At 41.0% G+C, this 19,886-nt stretch overlaps 1 long non-coding RNA gene across 3 annotated transcripts in view; it reads left to right on the top strand.

Moving 5' to 3' along the window:
- Positions 1 to 17,661, top strand: part of LOC120548135 — an 81,215-nt gene extending 63,554 nt beyond the window's left edge. For all 3 annotated transcript variants that reach the window (XR_005637142.1, XR_005637143.1, XR_005637144.1), the window contains 2 exons: positions 5,748 to 5,857; positions 17,418 to 17,661. This is a non-coding gene — a long non-coding RNA (uncharacterized LOC120548135). The remainder of the gene's footprint in view (positions 1 to 5,747; positions 5,858 to 17,417) is intronic.
- The last annotated feature ends 2,225 nt before the right edge of the window (positions 17,662 to 19,886 follow it).

Consider the following 19,886-nt stretch of genomic DNA (forward strand, 5'->3'; position numbering starts at 1 on the left):
TCTCCAACCCTGTTTCTGTTGGTCTCTCTCATTCCGTCTCTCTTTTTCTCATTTCCCCCCCCTTATGTCATACAGCTTGACATTTCCTTCCCTCTCACATCCCTCCATTTCTTCTACTTTGAGTCATTATCTCATCCTCTTTAATTGCCCCCCCCCCGCCTCCTAAACTGAGGTTGAAACTACAGTCATCCCTTCTTGGTCATCCTTTTCCCTTCAATCAGTCTTTCCAGTTTCTAACCGCTCCCTCCATCTTTCTCCACCCCTCCACCCTCTTCCTAACTTCCCCTCCGTCTCATTTCATTCTTCATCCACCTCTCCTGCACCTCCTTTCTCCTTCTCTGTAGCGGTCATGTGTAGACGGTGCTGAAGTATGCTCCGGGCTGAAAAGTAGGCCAGGATTACTCTTGCTGGCTTGTCCCCAGTGAAGCGTGTGTGTGTGTGTGTGTGTGTGTGTGTGTGTGTGTGCGTGTGCGTGTGAGGGAGTGGGTATACAGGCTGGACAGCCAGCAGTCAGAGTAGAGCTGGGCATATGGAGCCTCAGTATTGGGCCAGCAGGTATTTTTTAGCGTCTGCTCTCTCCTCTTTGTTTAATATTTCTCTGCTTTTTGGCGTCTTGGCCGCAGAAGCCTGTTTGTGCTGCCAGCACAGACCTACAGTATGGTATAAGCTCAGATGGAATATCACTTCTGTCAGATGAACATCATGTATGCTCAAACATCCAAAAAAAAGCCACCTTTTCAGCATAGGGTTTACTATAGGTATGAATTGTTTCAACCAGATCCTACGGTAGGTTCTTGAATTTCCCTAAACTAGAAATGACCACGCAAACTCTCAGTTGAAGACAGTGTGAAAACCACCATAACTTGAAGTTATGAGTATTGTCTTTGGGGTATCAGCAGCAATACGATGCCAGAAATTGCCAAATTGCAGCAGCACCTCTGCAAAATAGCCTCAGAAAGGAACTTGTTTTGGTGGAAAGTGTACTTTCAAAGGCAGGGCAAGTTTTACTTTCTTTCAACAACAAAGCAATTTAAAGTGCTTTACAAAAGAAAAAAGCATTACGAATCTCTCAAAAGAACCGCAAAGTGATATAAATAAGAGTTAAAAAAAAAAAAAAATATATATATATATATATATAACTAGATTTGAATAAAACAGGTGGACAGAAATTAGTCAGTTACAGTGCCATGGAAGATATGAAAGAGTAGTCCAGAATTTAATGTAATAAAATGCCAACCTCTGCGCTAGAGTAAGAGGACAAACACCTGACGCTCTGGCAACAGGCTTCATTCTTTAGGCAGATACTATGTGATCTTGATGATTACACACACACACACACACACACACACACACACACACACACACACACACACACACACACACACACACACACAGAGCGGCCCTTATTTTCAATCCTCATCGCCTCAAACTTAAATGTTCTCTTAATTAGGTTGCAGAGCAGTGCTTATGGCTGGAGGGAAGATGTGTATGTACAGTAAATGTGCAAATGTGTTGTGTGTATGCAAATCTGTGTATCCGTATCCATACAAGTATGTGTGTATACAGAAGGGCTTTATACATGTTTTTTTTTTTAATCACTTCTGTGTATTGCATGGTTTGCCTGGAGAAAGTGGAGCTCTGATGTGTGAGCACCAGTAGCTCCACAGAGAGCAATGCATGCCAAAACCCAAATTTCACTCACACTCCCCCCATCCTGAACATTGTCTTCCCTAGATAGCATCATACTGTACTACCTTTCTCTCAAATTTGTCTTGACTTGCGTTTGTCCACTAGCCTTCTATAATACACTGCTTTTCATTTTCAGCTTGGCATACCTTTAACTTGCTTTTGTTGAGTAAACATGCCACTTTTTTGTTTTTATGAGCCATACAGGATGCTGGATTGTGTACATTTTAAAGCTGCAAACCTTTTTCCAACATTGTATGTCAGTTTCTGTCTGTACCTAAAGCCCCCCTGTTGGTCAGACACAGGCGTTTCCGTTTTGTGTAGGCTATTATGAGGTTACCCTTTACTTTGGGCTTGTAGTTAGTGGCCACAGTAAAGTAACTCAGCAACAGCAATGAGGAAAAGAGTAAGACAACATCACAACTAAATGTGGCAGAAAAATCATGAAAATCTCTTTTTTTCAGAAAAAAAAGCAAGGATTTCCCATTTTGGCGATTACCATCCCCTTCTTAGAGTACCCACCAGAGCTCCACCAGAGCACCAAGAATCCCTGTTATGGAAAAACTCAGCAGCAGCACAACTCGTTTCATAAGTGAAGAAGGTTCGGGAGACTTTGATAACTTACACAGAAGCATTTAATAGAGTCTCAATTGAGGAGAATTCAGGCAGACAGTACAGTTTAACCACAATCTGTAAGTCCTGTAGTGCCGTAACCAACTTCTGAAGTTCCTGTCTTCCTGAAGGAGTATTTAAACTCATGCTTCAATATAAACAAAGATATTGCGGGTGCCGTAAACAAGCATTCTTAACCCAAATACCTCAGCACAGACAGAATGTGTTATGTGTTTACTTCCTCCATGAACTTGGCAGGATTAGGCAGCACTGTGTTATCCTACAGCTGTTACATCTCCCGTCATCTATAAAGACACAGAGTTGAAGTACTACTCTGCCTGGAAAGGTAATGAGGTTATGTTGGACACTGACCTGAACGAGACCTGGGTACCACTGTCTCAACTTACATAGCATGAGTTTGTTAGCCTCCACCCTGATTCAAGCAGCAGAAGATTTATGGAGAGGTGGTTGGACTTTGGGAGGATGAGTGACAACTGAAAGTGATGAAAGCAATTCAATTGTTGCCTAAAGGTGATAAGTTTGTAATCTGAAATTGCATCCAGCATCCTTTGGTAACACTGTAAAATAACTACTGGGGTCTAATGAAGCATACAAGAGTGTCATGTGAATTTTTCCTATTTTCATCAGTGAGACGACCAGTTTGCTATGGAGCGGATGTTCATTGTTCACAGTGAGCGAATCCCCATAATTATGTTGACCATTTTCAGTTGAGTACTTCCCATCCCTTGACCAACATTATTTCTTCCATGTGTTAAAATGTGACATTGAACTGAACTTTGGGCAATATTTACGTCATTTGGACGACCCTTTACGTTCTGACCCTTGCACGTTCTGTTAATAAAATGAGACAATACTCAGTACTCATTTGCCAAGTATTTAATTCATACATGAGTATACAAAAACAGGCTTTATCATGTGGTAAATTCTGACTATTTATTTATTGGATTATCAGAAAACATGCTATATCGTGATATAAATTGTTATTGAGATATAAAAATGGCCCATATAGGGAAAGAAGATTTTGGCCATATCGCCCAGCCCAAATTGAAATAGCTCAGTCTGATGCTCTTTGAGAAACGCCTCTATATATAACCCCCAAATCTTCTTTCATACCACTATTGTACATCTAGTACAAAGTCATTTCTACACAGTAATTCGGCTCCCTGGTGGAAATATGATTAAAACTTGAAAATGTGGCTCCGTCCAGGTGAAAGTGTTTAACGCTGGGTAGCATAGCTGCGCAGGTGAAAGTGTTTAGTGCTGGATAATGCAACCTCTTTTGGCCCCCCGCTTTTGCAGCTTGCGATAATTATAGTTTTTTTTTTTTTTTTTTTTTTTTTCTTTTTTTTTTTCTCTCTCTCTCACTCTCTCTTTTGATTGCTTCCCTATGTATGTGCAGATTAGCCAGGAAAAAGACATGTTATACTGTATAAAGTACAGTGTGCTCCATTAATCCTTTCACTCTTATAACATCAGCTATGGTTGTCTTTTTGTAATAGCTAATCAAAGAAGTCTTTATCATTTATAGTAACCCTGTATGACAGTAGTTTGTTATTCAAGGTTGCTGGATCGAACCGCTCTGACAATAGTACAGAAGATAAAGATAACAAAACCGAGTTAAACCTCTCATGCATCCTAATATTTAAGCTAAAGCTTAGAAAACAACACAATAAATTACATGATCTACTCATTCCCAGCTATGTCTGTTCGTCCTGCAGTGTTTAAATTAGTTCTGCTTGCTACAGTAACTGGTCTCTGTGTGTACAGTATACACAGATCTGTGTGTATAACAGAGGGTGCAAGGTCAGGAAGGGGGTGGTTCCATCAACCTCCAGCCTGTGGCTTTCTGCTGGCTAATTAACCATCATTTTACCCAGAGCCTGAGCTGCACTGATGGGGGATAAGCTAGCCTTTGACGGGGTAAGGCAAGCGTGGCGGTTCCTAATCAGGGGGCCTGCAAGTGGGGCGGAAAACACCTGTTCTGGGTACAGGTGTACACCCCAGCACATGGCTGCACTCTTTTGCCCCGTCTCCCCCTCCCTTCCCCCAACTCTTTCTCTCACTCTCCATCTCCTTTTACACGCTTTCCGACTCACATTCCTGCACTCTGTTTGACTCTTTTGTATTATTTTCGCCTCTTCTACATGCATGGAGTAACCCAGTTGATGGCCAATGTTAAAGGAAAAATCCTCCCTAAAGCACAGCTGTTGATAAGGAGTGTCTGTATTTTTGTACCTATTTTGTGGCGTTTTTCTTATTCTCGACGAGAGGCTAAACTTACACAACCTCATGTTGTGATATTTTCAGTAGAAAAAATCTTAAGCAATGTGAAAAATCAACTGTAATCATTAGGTTTTGGGAATCAGCCATACAATAAGAGACCAATTTCTAATCCCAGTGTAGTCTCATCAAACCATAACATTTAAAGATCTTTATAAACAAATCTTATTGCTCCTTGTTGTTACCATTGGACCTCTTGGTGTCCTGACTCTCAGATTAAGAAAGACTGCATAAAGCAACAATTACATGATGTTCTTATCCAGAGCAGAGTGAAACGGTAAAAAGGTTTCTTCTGAAACATATAAAAACAAGATTAGCAAAATACATTTAAGGTATATAAAATCAGGAATGACAATAAAGAGAAAATGGGTTGAATAATGACAGCAACGAATCAGACTTATGTTGCTCTGGTCAGGGTCAATACTCCATCAAACTGTTTGTTGACGAAAGGAATGGCGAAAATTTATCCAGAGTATCAGCAAATTGATGTGTTGGTCAAGCTGTAATGATCAAAATAATGAAAACATCAAGGTTTACTGCATGTCAGGCTGTGCTAATGTTGAGTTTATAACTAATATACTTGTATAATACCGTATTTCTTGAAAACATCTTTGGAATGAGGGCGTAATGTACTGTAAGTCTTGATATTCCTGATGTATTCAGAGTCTTGTTGACAAGACAGTATTTTCAGAAAAGGTGTTTACTTGCACGTCTGCACCGTCTCTTCCATCCTGAGTTTCCTTCCTCTCCTCTTTTGTCTTCATTGGAAACAGCCTGCATCTTGCTTTTCACTGAAGGAAGCAGTGCATGGATAATATGGTTACACTGTTACTGATGCATAAAGCTGCGTGTCTGGTTCTTGTCAAGACCTTGCCACCAAAGTCAATTTGCCCATGCCCTGGCAGAATGTAATATTTCTTTAATCAGATCAACACGGAAATTACGTCGGTGGCCTGTATTGATACGAGAGGAAATAATTAAAACTCGGAGCTCCAGGAATAATTTCACCCTCTGAGCATTACTGTAAACCCCATAAAAATAACAAATCCGCCCTTTCCTCCCTCCTTTGCAGGATGAGATAAAGAGGAAACCAGGAACGTAGATAGACGGATGAGATTTCATTTGCTCAGCCTCTGTTTTCCCTCCAGCCTTTCAGCAGGTTCCTCTCGCCCATCCTTCCACTACTGCATCATCATCATCATCGTCCAGCATGATGTCCAAAACCACTGAGTTTCAGCAGCAAGAGGTGTAGTTTGAGGTAACACTAATACACTAACAATGTTGAATACACATAAACATTAGTGAAGCAGGTCTATACATTTGATAATGCTTTTCTGTGCCAGAGGAAACCTAGATCTAATGTGAATGAAGTTGCGTCTCTGTGTAATGAATGAATATGCCTGTTGCTCTGTTGATGCTCCTTGTATACTGTCCCACCCTGTGTAAGGCTGTTAACTGTGACGCTCAAATGAACCAGACCAGACCTCTCTAATGGCTCTTATTGGATCTCGCTGGGAGGCGAGATTGGCCCCACCTGGGTTACAAACACCGCATCCTTTACCCATCATGCCTTCCTCCCTGGATAGAAGCAGGAGGGGGGTGGCATCAATGACACGAAACCATCGTCATGCCTTCACCATGGTCATAGTAAACAAAAATGCTTGCGTAGAGAAATAGCTGCCTATTTTTAACGGAAAAATAACAGTTCTGGCAACAATATGAATATGTTTTTTTAAAGGGCAACATACTAGAATTCAGAATAAAAGAATATAATTCTATTGTTCATTGATGAAAGTTGTTTTGAAGTAATGTACAGGTGAAGCCTGGCACCCTAGAGTTTTTGCTTCACTTTTGCCAGTTGCATGGAACATTTGTGACTGAGTTATCTGTCAACAATAACCCTTCCTACACCCGAATGGAGGAAGAAATTACTTGCACTTGAAGAAAAACATGGTAGCTGTTCAGGAAACTGAATGTCACAACAGTCCTGACTTATCTACCAAAATCTGTTTTTCAAAAATATTTGAGGTTGAACATGTAATGGTGACATGTGGGTCATGTAATCTAAATGCGTTTTCTGATTGGTTGCTACATATCAGATTTGGCTCAACCCATTTTTGTGTGGTTGTTTTCAGACTGTAGTCAAGTATTGGAAATTGAACTTGTGAGTTGTAGTTTGGCTGTGTGAGGCATTAACAGGTCAACACAACGACAGCAATGTATCAAAACTGTTGCCCCCTCAAAATCTTGTTTTTGCTGACATCCAAAGGTTTAACCTCTTAACTAGCTTATGTGAAGTACAAAGTACACCTCTGAGCACACCCAGACTAGCCTGGCTCCGCCCTCCTACGTACTTCCGCCCAATTTTCATTTCCCTTCAGTACTAAGTCTGGGTTTGCGATATATTCTTGGGTTTTCTCCGGCCAAATATTTGGTGGTCCAATCAGCGAACAGAGGGAGGCTGCTTTTCAGCCTAGTGTTATGTTGCTCTTTAAGGAAACGGTTGCAGAAACCATGATCACGCATTTCCTTTTTTAGCAACACACACACACACACACACACACACACACACACACACACACACACACACACACACACACACACACACACACACACACACACACACACACACACACACACACACTCTGGCTGTTACACCACTAGTGTTTTATATTTGGGGCTCTTGATGCTATTTGTTACAATAGAAGAAATGATTATTCGTTCAGTCTCCCCACAGCACCTAATGGGTTTGGTTGCGACCTGTTTGCGTTGTGTCAAGGTGACTGCGGCTACAGTGATGCTCAGCTGCACCTGATACAGCTTGTTAGTAAATGAAGATTAAGTGTTAGCAGGGATAAAACACAATACACCTTGATCAGGCTCTCTGGAAGATTGATTTACTGTTCTCCTGAATGAGCAATTCTCGTGGCCCGTAATTATTTAAGTTCCATTTTGGGTTAATTATGGTCATTAGTATTATGTGTTCTAAGTGAAGGGCTAATTTTGAGAGAAGTGGCTTGAGATTTAACGGTAAAAACCCACACAAGCTTTGAAATGAACAGATCATTTGGTTTTGAGGGGCGGAAATTGATAGAAAACAGCAGGAAAACAGCTGAGGAGGGAACAATTATTCTAATGGTGTGACAAACGCAGATGCGCCAAATTAGATTTAGTTTAGCATAGGTGCTCCCCTATCAGCTACTATTGGGAGGCTGAAATTGGTGGTGGTGTGTGCATGTCTGTGTGTGTGTGTGTGTGTGTGTATGTGAGAGTAAATCTTATTCCTTAAGTTGGAAAATGTAGTACACCTGCGCTGAAAAGGCTGTCCAAGATGTTCCTAACAAAATTAGCAAGTTTAACGAGTAAGATACATAACTATAAGTTTGAATGGGTGGAAAATGTATAATGATGGCTGTTTTGATCACAGGCTTTGTTCTTTCTGATTTCTCCCAACTTGTAGTATGACGTAAAGACATTAAGGCAGACTTTTTACAACATACTCACAAACTCAAATCAAATGCGCATCCATTGCTCAGTGTGGCTCTATTTGGGCTTCCCTGATATGAAAGGTTTGGGAATCTTGTGCTAACAGAAGATGAAATAGAGCGTGTGGTGTGCAGTGAGAGGAAGGTTGCCAGGGACAGGATGATGAAGGCTTGTTTGGCTCTCCTCGTTTCTCCTCAGTAGAGCAGCCCAGCGTGAGGAAAAGCTTGTTAAAACCCTAATAGGAGCTATCAAAGGCTATTGATTATCTTTCCCGCCCTGTTTGGGTGACAAAGTGAGCATTAGCTGGAGCCATAGAGAGCTTTTTAAGACACGTTTCCTCAGGGGCCGCCCTGTCCCCTGGGCTGTCCACTGCTGAGATCACATGCACATGCACATGCACGCACACACGCACACGCACACACACACACACACACACACACACACACACACACACACACACACACACACACACACACACACATCCGCACTCACTTGAGTTTTTTTTTTTCAAAGCTAACACACTGCTATCCTTTCACCCTCCTGCCACCAGATAATCCATTTTACAGCCAGGGATCAAACACTGAGCCCTCTGGCTGTGTGCTGCAGTGACTACTGTAATACACACACATACGCACACACATAAAATCAACCTTGCACACACAGTACTAAGTTCTCATAAAACTTGGTTAGGGAAGTTTCTTTGCCCCATGCAGTTCATTTGCTGGTGTTTTAGTATGCTATCTTTTTTTTCTGTTTTGGCCATGATGCATAAATAATGTTGTCCTTGGAGAACCCCAAATGAACATTGCACTAATACAGAGAACAATGAGCACTCTCTCGTAGGTCTTGGCAAATGGTGTACAGACCAAGCTACATGGCCAGTGAACCATTCTTCCTGTTTAAGTGCATTTCTCCTCCAGTAGTGTTAGAATACTCAAGGAAATGCAGTAAAGTACGGTAAAAACAGGAGAAGAGCTTATGTGAGGCTTATATATAAGGCATTATTACAACCAAATTAATGGATGTCTGTTGAAATATTCACAGGATTAACCCCCAGATTTAGGGGGGCTACATGGAAATTCAGAAATTTAAAATGGTGTGTTTGTGTCTTTTTTCGCTCCGCTGATCGGCATCTAGTTTGTAGACCTGGAGATGTCAGGCTGCTTTGAACACACTTCCCGTGCTTGGCTTTGTGTATGAAGGACTTTGACATTCTAAAATAGGAAAATTCTCTACAGTAGTGTATATTGCAGGCTGCTTATTTTAGGGCAAGGCTTCGTTCGTTTCCTTGCTTTAGTGGCTCATTTTTTGAGTTATGTTTGCAGTTTGTTTTAACTCGCTCAGAATGGCAGATGAGCATTTAGTTTGAGAGCAATTTGTGTTTAGAGACTAATTCATTTCATCAGAAGGTGCACAAAAATGTATGTTTCTATAACTGGAGGCGGGGAACTGCTAAAGTCACTGCTGTTTCTACATCGGAAGATTATATTTATGAAATCAAAATTAACCAAATACAAGCAGGAAGTTATATTCACTTTTATTATCATATTATGTGACTTTAAGTGAATTCTAGATTGTATCCTCTTGGACTCCAACTCCTCACTGCACATGCACTTTATTTACTTAGAAAAACTTAAAACCTGTGTATTTTGGGAAAATCAGATGCCTTAAAATGTTTATATTCTTACTGTATGTCTGGTGGAAAGCAACGATCTGTATAGAACAGGCATCACCCCAGCCACTGTAGCGTGACACTGGAGATGTATTTAGTAGCTTAGTAAGAGGATATTCAATTTATTCATGATGCAAACCACAGGGCTGTGTGTGTGTGTGTGTGTGTGTGTGTGTGTGTGTGTGTGTGTGTGTGTGTGTGTGTGTGTGCGTGCGTGCGTGCATGCGTGTGCATGTGCATGTGCACGGTGAGTGTGGAGTGAACCATGAAATGAAAACACCCTATAACCATTTCACTGCATCTCTCAATTAGGACATCATCTATGCAGTGGGAGCATTCATGAGTGGCTTCTTCTTTATTTACAATTACACACCGCAGTGCAGACACATGGGGTACTGAGGGGAAAAAGCTTGTGTGATCCACTCTGCAAAAAATCCAGGGAATAGAAAAACAGACCTGTACTGTATGACTTGCTGCAATATCCTCTGCAACGTGTGAGCTTGATACTTGTCATGCTTAATAGTTAATATCAACTGCCTGGAAGTCTGGACATACTGTACATGCTGCACAAATCCCTTACAAAGACAGACCCTCTGAAACTTACTCAGCTCAACCGAGTCGATGCAGCATAACTGCCGAACTCTTGCCTTATTAAACACTATTTTGTTTTATGCCCAACATCCATTTTGGGTCCCTGTCCATAGTTCAACTAGCAATTCCCAAAACTGCTTCAATTAATGGACACTTCAGTCTCTATACTATTAAAGTGGAAAGATTGTGGTTTCCGTTAAATGTTGATAAGTCGTTTGGTAAGTCACATTAACTTTTTCAGTATTAAATCAAAACCACGCACTTTTCCTGACTTGAATCCAGTTCGATGAGTGCCTAAACATACGGTAACCATAAAAAAGAATACTAACGCTGTTGTTGCCACAAGTGGGTATTGTATTTTGAGAGTGGATATTGTCGGAAAACAAATAAAATATGTTGTCAGTGAACATTTCCTAATTATGTTGATAAAAATTTAATCTGGATGGCGTCATGTCTCTCCCAAAACTTATTTTCTGTTGCAAATTAGTTCTTTATACACACAATTTCTAGGAGACAGTGTTGTAGTACTTTGCCTGCTATTAGAATATTTTTTTTGTACAAAATGACTGGAGAGCATCCTCTCAAACACTATTAATGGATAGCAGTGCTCAGTAGCATTTATGGAACAAACTTTACACTTCTGTGGGTTTGACAAGTTATCAAGATATTGATGAGGGAAATATTCAAGACTATTGTCCTGTGTACCGTCATTTATAACATCATTAGCTATAAAGTAAGTGTAACGCTAGCTCCTGCACACAACTGCTTGCAAGCTAATTTTGGCTGCAGAGGATCAGGTTGATAAACTTTGTGAACAGCCTTGTATACAGAGAAGCAGACAGGCTCCCAAAAGACAGTTTTAAACTCAGAACTGTCCAGGGATCAACAAAAGAACTTGTCCATACTGGCCCTTCATCATCCATTAGGCGCTGTGGGAGTGGCGCAGTAAACAGCGCCAAGTCCAGGTGTTGACGTGCTCCATAAATTCCAGCTTAGAATGTAGCGGTCCATTCAGGCCTCTTTAGAAATGCAGGGCCACTCTATTCCTCTGATATTTTATACATGAAGCGAGCCATTTACAGTCTGATGAGCAAGTCTGGCTTATTAATGATATGGCCGTGCTCTTAGGGTGTCGGGCGCCAAGCAAATACTCATGTAAAATTAAACACGATTTGTTTACATAGTTGTACAAATCAGACCACTCTGGGGCTTTGTTGCAAAGCCTGATCATGGCTGCAGGCAACGATTTCAGTCAGTTATGAGACACTTTTTTGGAGCTCACACATGATTTTAGGGAACAGCAGTTTGAAACTCTGTTGAAAAACATTCAGATGTTGGGAGTTGTGATTCCTGTTTGAGTATCTTTTGACTCACACATCTGCTAAAGGATATTCAGCTTGAATGATGTCATAAGACTAGCAAAGTCCTGACAAGACTAGAAGGCTGAATTATTCAATGATGGCTCCACTTTTGTGGAATTATTTTAAGTATTATAATTGCAGCTGGGTTTGCCTTGGCCTGCTGAGGGAGAGAGAGTGGGGCCCTGTGGGGAGCGATCAGCATCAGTCAATGGTATCAGGTTACCATGAGCACACCAAAATACTCCCTTAATGATGGCCAAATTGAAGGGAAAGCATTGACCTATGCTGAGACCAAACATAAGACAATATTTCTACATGGTGAGCCCTGTATAGATGGTCCTCACACGGCCTTGTAAGTTGCAGACGTAGAAAAACACAAAGCCAGACATCTTTGTCACTGACATAATAGCGTGCAGTTTTCTTCCTAACGTGTGATCACTCACAAGGAACTTCACATATAAATATTATACAAGGGAACAAGTAATCTTTATTTAAAGAGACTTGACATTAAACTGCCTCATATTTATTGTTACTCTTTAAAAAAATACTTCTCATCTGATTCATCAGAATAATCAGAATTCTTAAGGCTGAAAAGTGAAAAAGTGTAAATGTGATTGTATATGTCTGTGTGCTTTGACTTTGGTGTGTTATAAGAAAATATGGATGTTTTCCTTAAAGGTTATATATGAGGCGGGTCCAGCAAAGTGTCAGAATACGACAACGTGGTGCATCATGTATCCAACAGGGACAAGCTTGACAAGACATTGTTTTTTCATCAGATGCAATAAAGAGCATCGTTGGTAACCAGCTTAAGAGTGCAACACTACCGCTCGGCCATTCCTGGCTCCTGCTGCGACATGCAAATTAACAACAAAAGATTTTGCATGTCACTGCAATCCCGACTCGATGAACCAAAACGTGGCTGTGAGTCGAGACGAGAACATTGTGTCGTTGAAACCACCATGTTAACTCTGCAGAAGTTATTCGGTCCCCTCTTCTCTGGCCTAATGAGAACAATTTCTTTCCAGCAAGCAAAACTTATTATATGCGGAGGCATTTTTGGGCGTTTTTGAGCTCCTGGGTTGAGTAGGTTGAAGTGAATCAAGTACGCTCAAGCAAGGATTTAACCACCAGCTGACCCAAAGTGCTGTATACACCACTGTATTCTTGGCAAACTTTGAAGTCTGACTGTGTGGATGGATGCAACTCTTTCTTCCCCCTGCAGCTGACCTACCTGGTTACAAAAGGGTTAAAAATAGATTCTTCTTGAGCCTACTTGGTTGAAGTGAAACCGCTTGTTTCCGAAACTTCTGTGATGAGTTTGTCATCCTACTCAAAGATAATTATGCAGTCTGGGGAAATTATGCCTACATTGTGCTCTTGAGGAGATAATTGCAGTGCTGAAGCCTATGTATCACATGAGAATCGAGCCTCATTCCACAAATTAAATGCACGAATGTCACTAGCAGCCTATGTATATTTTCAGTACTGCTTGTATTACACTGTGTAAGTTCCTGTGTTATGGCATATTTCCCCTGATGATAACAAACGAAAAACAAAATTATTGTGTTAATTGAGCTGTTGTCAAGAGATGAATAATCATGCATGTCAAATTCCTCACGGGAGAACAACAGTCAAAATTAACTTTAAGAGAAAATGTAATTTCCATAATTTTCATTTTGCAATCGTACATCTTTTCTCTTCATTGTGCTGCACATTTCATTAGATTTTTTACCTAAGAATATCTGGAATAGACTTGTTAAACCGATAAATAAGCCACTCAACACTAATGAATTCCTTAACTATGAAGGCACACTCCCATCGCAGGTGTGAAAGCAGGTTGTGATTTAGGTTGATGGACGACTAATCAGGAAATCAATTAGGCCTTGACCCAGAAACTGAGACAAAAGGGGAGAATTATTTTCTTCATTTCTTTCCTCTGGCTCTTTCATCTCTTGACTTGGACCCTCTGGTGTCTCTGATTGGACAAAGAAAATCCTCTGGGCTTTCAGAAGTTTCTCTTAACAGAGTATATCAGGAAGCGTTTATTGTACTTTATAACTATAAATGGATCTATTTATAAAATGTGACCAGTTGCAAGAATAATACAATCAAATATAATTCTGATAGATGAGTTTGTCTATTCAGATTGCCATTTGATTAACATATAACTAACATAACTGGTATTTTTCTTTAATTCAGGAAATGATTTCCACTCTGCAGGTAGTTAACAAACGTCTATTCATGCAATAATGGAAAAACAGAAATCAAAGTTTGTCCATGTCTGTGGAGGAATCCGGTCTGTAAAAATATTATCTTGGGACCGGAGACCTTCCTTCTTCTTCTTTGTTCTTCTATGATTAACTCACCTAAATATCACACTGAATTCATTAAATTATTCATGATAGTTTTAACTCAACAGGCAGTTAATACCTAAATTATGGGATGTTGGGGCAAACAGCCGTGTCTCCAGGGTCGCCAGGTACCTTGGGCTGTGGAAAAACAGCTGGGTGGGGTGCAGTGATGGACACACACACACACACACACACACACACACACACACACACACACACACACACACACACACACACACACACACACACACAATCTCGTATTAGTCTGACCTTTTGGGGTCAGACATAAAGGCCCACCTTTTCAGCAGCATCCACTTAGTGCTGAGAAGGAAGACAGACGTTTTATCCATGTAGCTTTGTCCATCATATTCACTTTGGATTGCCTGAGTCAAGCCGAACAACTGTGTCTTTATGTGCGCAGAGGTAAAAGAGGAGGTTTCTCTGAAGGTTGATAAAAGCGAAGAGGAGACAGCAGGGGAGTTCAGATGTAAACAACAGTTTGTTTTTGGCCATGGAATATGATTGGTCAAAGACGTAGTTCAATCATTCTGATTTGCCGTACAAATTGGATGACATGAGAGTTAACTTTCTATCATAACCTGACTGATAGTGGATTTTTTAGGCTGATACTGATATTTATTAAACATATAACATTTTTTGAGAGGTTTGGTTATAAAATAACTGTTACTATAATATGTACTGAGCTGACACTTTTTACGATTAAAAAATAAACTTGTCAGTGCTCTCTGGTGGACAGGTTATGTAATGGCTGACTGACTGTTTCTAAACAATTTACTTACTCAACAACCAACATACAAGCTGATTTATCTGTCATATATATCTGATATATCGATCAGGCTCTATTGCTAAGGAAATGCTTGTGATCATTTTTGTAGCAGCAGTCTCTGTCGTTCAAAGTCAGACACCCACTTGCACCTGCACTGAAGGATGACAACTACAGTATGCAGATGTGTCAGTTGGTGACGCTCACTTCAGAGGTGTCAGGTTGTGTGTTTTCGTAACTCTGCCTGAGGGAATTGTCAGTCAGTGAGTTTGCACTGTTGGAGGCCTGAGATGTGTGTGGTTGTGTGCCTACTGAGCGGTTTTTGTGTCAGACAGGTTGTTTATTTTGTAGACGTCTTGTCCTGGTGACTCAGTGGGCTGAGGTGTGTCCAATGCAGTGTTGCAGTCGAGTCCCCAGTGTTCAAGTCCAAGTCGAGTCACCATTACCAGCCATGACAGATGTCTGTTGAAGTTTAAAGTTGTCCCAGTCTTCTCCTCAATTGTGTGTTCACAAATGGAACATTTAGCTCTTTCCAGCAGTGTATGTAAAATCCGTGATGGCTTCACGACCCGCGGCACATCCCTGTGCATCTTTCAAATGTGAACATGTAGTAGGGGACGAGCACGCATCGTGAAATACAGTCACAGGTGGAGGACCCACGCCCTGCCCCTGCATGAAACAGTTACAGACTAATGTATATCAATATCTTATATAAACATTTTATGACATATTAGACATAAACGTCAGAAACTTCATCCAAATTCCTAGTCCCATTTCATGAACGCTCAAGTCCGTTTTCATAAATCCTCAAATCCGAGTCTAGGTCCAGGTCATCAGTGCGTGATTCCAAGTCGAGTCACAAGTCCAGAGAATAGCGACTTGAGTCTGGCTCGAGTACTCCATCACTGGTCCAATGTAAATACAGCATGTCTTTTTCACAATCTTTCCTGTCTCCCCCTACTTTGAGCTTATGGTGAATGTGCCAAAAACGTGAATGTTTGCTGTCAGAGGAGGCTTACTGTCTCTGTTACTGTCTCTGTGAAGAATAAACTGACTGACTCACGTCTTATTAGGTTTAAAGTATGTCCTAGTGATGAGCAAACATTAACCTCTGAAAAAATCGTCTATCATATTTTTGTGTTTGTTTTGATGGATAGAAACATCGACAGTAGGTGGGATACAGTTTGACTTTAACAAGTTAAAGTTCTGTAGCTTGAATAAACAAAATCTGGCTGTCACCTACACTGCCGTTGCAAAACTTGCTAAATTGCTTAAATCACTTAGCCTTTGCACATGCAAAAAAAAGTGCATTTAATTACAATTATTGAAAGCGGTTTTGGCTTACACCTGATAAACAACACATTCATCACCACATTGCATTTTGTCAAAGACCATTCAGATATATTACCACTTCCAAACTAGAATTTTCTCAGTCCCTGTAAGTAAACCCTCCAAATCCCCAGCTCTCATCCCTATTTTCCTCCCAAAAACGAGCATTAGAAGGATTGCCCTGCTATTGTTGCTCCCCTTGGGAGCAAATCTATTTTTGCAGAGATGGAAATTGTCGGTCCCCACAAAGCTGCTGACACGCTCTCAATGGAGGTGTCAGTTCTCGAGGCCTCGCCATTGTGGACTGGATAATTTAATTGGAGAGGCACGACGGTGTGTCCCCGGTCGGGGCATTCAAATGTTGTATCACCGCCTGTCCCAGTGCTGGCTCCTCTCCTGCTGCGGAGATTCCCCCCCCCCTCCACCCCCCCCACCACACACACACACACCTCCTCTTAGATTCCTCCCTCTCCTCTGCTTGCAGGTGGGGGGATGCAGCACCCAAGCCTCTGAGAGAGCCCTTTGTTGGGGGGGGAGACACAGCCTTGTGGCCTCCATTTCTTAGGGCGGCTGTTCTTGAGAGGTTCAGGGGAGGAGGGTAAACCTGCTTCGCCATTACCTGGGAGTCGTCTTGGGGGCAGGCACAAAATTAGTCGGCAGATAATGAAGCTGTCTTTGATTGCATGGGAGAGCGAGGGTTTGGAGGGGTTTGGCGGGGGGTCTTCTGTACAGGGGGGCCTCCACAGGGCATGAGAAGCATGTCTTTGGAGGAGCGCCTGCTGTCAACGGATGCTCTGTTTCTCCGAGATCCTGGCATAGTTTAGGGTTGAAAGATGCACAAGGGTTGGAGAGGAGTGCGGCCAAACACATTCCTTTGTGCGGCTGCTCCAGGTGAATGGGGTTCAAAGACGAGCAGTTAGACAGACGTAGCTACACAAATGCTCAAAAATCTACTATGTGAACATACAATCGCCTACATCAACACACACACGGTGCTTTCTGCTTTATTTCTGGCTGCACTCTTAAATCAGGAAAAGCCATATTTGTCAACCCTCATAATATTCTAGTTCCAACTTTTACTTTTCTTGTGTCAACACCTCTTGCCTCTGAAATAATGGCAGCACGTGATCCACCCCAAACAAACATTTAGCATTTTTTGTAAGACATGCTTATGCTTTTTTGAAACACATGGACTGTGATGACTGTCTTTACCAATTTTCATGTGTCAATATGTTGCACAGTTGTCACGACAACCTGCGCGCCTGGCTCATGGCTGCCGTCCAAGCGCAGACAAAGCTGTCGTCGAATGAACCAGGCGTGTGTCCACCGGACCTGAGGGGTGCCGCCACCGCTAACAAAACACACAAAGACCCTCGCCCCTGGCACTGGCCCTCACCCCGTCTACCCGCTATCCTGCCCCTCCCACACTCGGCTGCCTGCTGCTTTGTGCCTGCTCCAAGAAGAGGAAGTTCCTCTCATCTTCTTTTCAAGGTAGCCCTGCCACCCATGCCCCTCTTTCACACAGGCAGAGTCGAATGAATACACACACACACACACACACACACACACACACACACAAACAAAGTGGAAAGACATGCAAACGACACGCTCTCTAAGGTAACACAGTTCATATGTTGTTTTTTTTGTTCTTGTTTATCTTTGCTTTATTAGTTTTGATTTTGTTTTTTTGGTGCAGACAAAAAACACACAGGATAACATGCAGATAGACTCGCACCTTCCTGTTACCGGCCAGGCAAGCATCATGCTGACATTATGCAACTTTATAATTAAAGTGTACATTTAGTTTTTTTGCATCGCAGCAAGCGGGTCATAAGTTTATCGCTGTTGTGAGTTTTCATCTCATCTTAAACACGACATTCAATGCTCTTCTCAATCTTCTTTCATTCTCAAAACTCAGGAAAAACGTGCAAACTAACCCATGTTATCTCCAATTTCTATCTTAAAAAAAACCTCTCCAGCAATTTAGTATTGCACTTCCATAAAGTTGTGGGACTTACAAGAAAAAAAATAAAAAAAGTGGTCAAAATAGAGCCAACAGAGGCCCAGATATCCTTAATTGTAGTCCCTAGTATGGGTCAAGCTCCAAAAATACTAGATCCTTTATTTCCCATAATGCAGCGAAATAGCATATTTTTGTTAGACCCTTAATGCCTGGTAAACGTCCATGTCTTTCTACTTCCACACCCTCACCTTTGTAATGCATTTAGTTAAGAACTGATTTTGTTGTCTCTGAGTAATGAGTAATACATTCAAGTCAAGTAACACAACACATCAAGTTATATCTTGTAAAATCTGTGGCGTTTCTTCCTAATATTAAGTGAAGTGCAGATTCCTGACATACATCAAGACACAACAAGAAACTGCTCCACATCCAAAGACACATTAGATCTGTCTGCTCCATTTAAACTGTAAAGAGTGTAGACAGGCTGTGGTGAGTATATGTTTTTTAGTATGTCAGTCACTCTATAGAATGAGATGTCACACTGAGCTCACGCATTTGTCACAGCAGTGCCATGTCAAGTCATAAGCATACCTGTATATAACACAGAATGACCGATCATTCAGGACTCTGGGTCCAGCATATTTCTGTTGTGACTGCTCAGGCTGAGCAAAACCAAAGAAACGTGTTCAATCTCAAGTGAGGCTTTTTTTTTATTTTTAAAACTGCTTTCCTCTCACTGGAGAGCATATTTCTGTTGTACTTGATTTATCATTGACCTTTTACTAATGTTACTAATATTACTACTGTATATGTGTTGCTATATTTGATTTAAGCTTGGTGTTGGTGGTAATGAAATATCTAATTTAAAATATAATAATTAAAATAATCTTAAAACATACATATTGACTAGTGAGACGAAAAGGACATTATTAATAGTCATTAGTTTCACTTACTACATGTTTTTGTCTTAACAATTGAATTGTTGTTTTAAGTCTTGTTTCAGTTGAACTGATGAGGGACATAAAAGTATGTTCTGGAGTTGGTTATCACATGTTTAGTCTAACAGAATCGTGGACATGTGTTCTGTTGTCTGTAATGTTGCCTTAAAGAAATTAGTCTCAGTACAAAATGTCTGGAGGCTGCATTGCAATTTGGTCTAAACAAGGCTGCTGTAGGTGTAGAAATGTTTATCTCCGTCTCCTCTGTGATCGATTTCTTCCCACTTGATATTTGTTAGTGAAGAATGGCAGTTCTGTAATTCTGAAGGATTGACACCAAATCATGGTTTTTGTTTCAGTAGTTAAGGATAACAGTTTATTATTTTGCCACCAGTAATATAATAACGTGATGCCAGAACTGTAAATGTGATCAAACCAGCCCCCTCAGTCCTGATTAAGTGGATTAGCTGAGTTTTTGCGTGTTAATAGATACTTAATGGTGTTTATTATTATTACTTTGATTGTTTCTTTGTCATGAATATTTAATAAACAGAGAAACTTAACAGAAAAAAAAACATTGAAACCAAGCTTTAAAGGTTGCAGGATGTGTGCTGTAATTCAGAAATAAATTGTTAAATCAACTTCAGTGGCCACAGACAAATAACCAAAACTGGAGCGATTCTTCCATTAAAGAAGCAGTAGAGTAAACAACATCAGCAGCATAAGAACAGACTTCATCTCCAACCAGCAGCTCTGGAATGAAGGTTATCTAAAAAGTTTCTCACCAATGATGTCATAAAGGTGGATGA

This window comes from Perca fluviatilis, chromosome 19 (genome assembly GCF_010015445.1).
Source record: "Perca fluviatilis chromosome 19, GENO_Pfluv_1.0, whole genome shotgun sequence".
Taxonomy (NCBI): domain Eukaryota; kingdom Metazoa; phylum Chordata; class Actinopteri; order Perciformes; family Percidae; genus Perca; species Perca fluviatilis.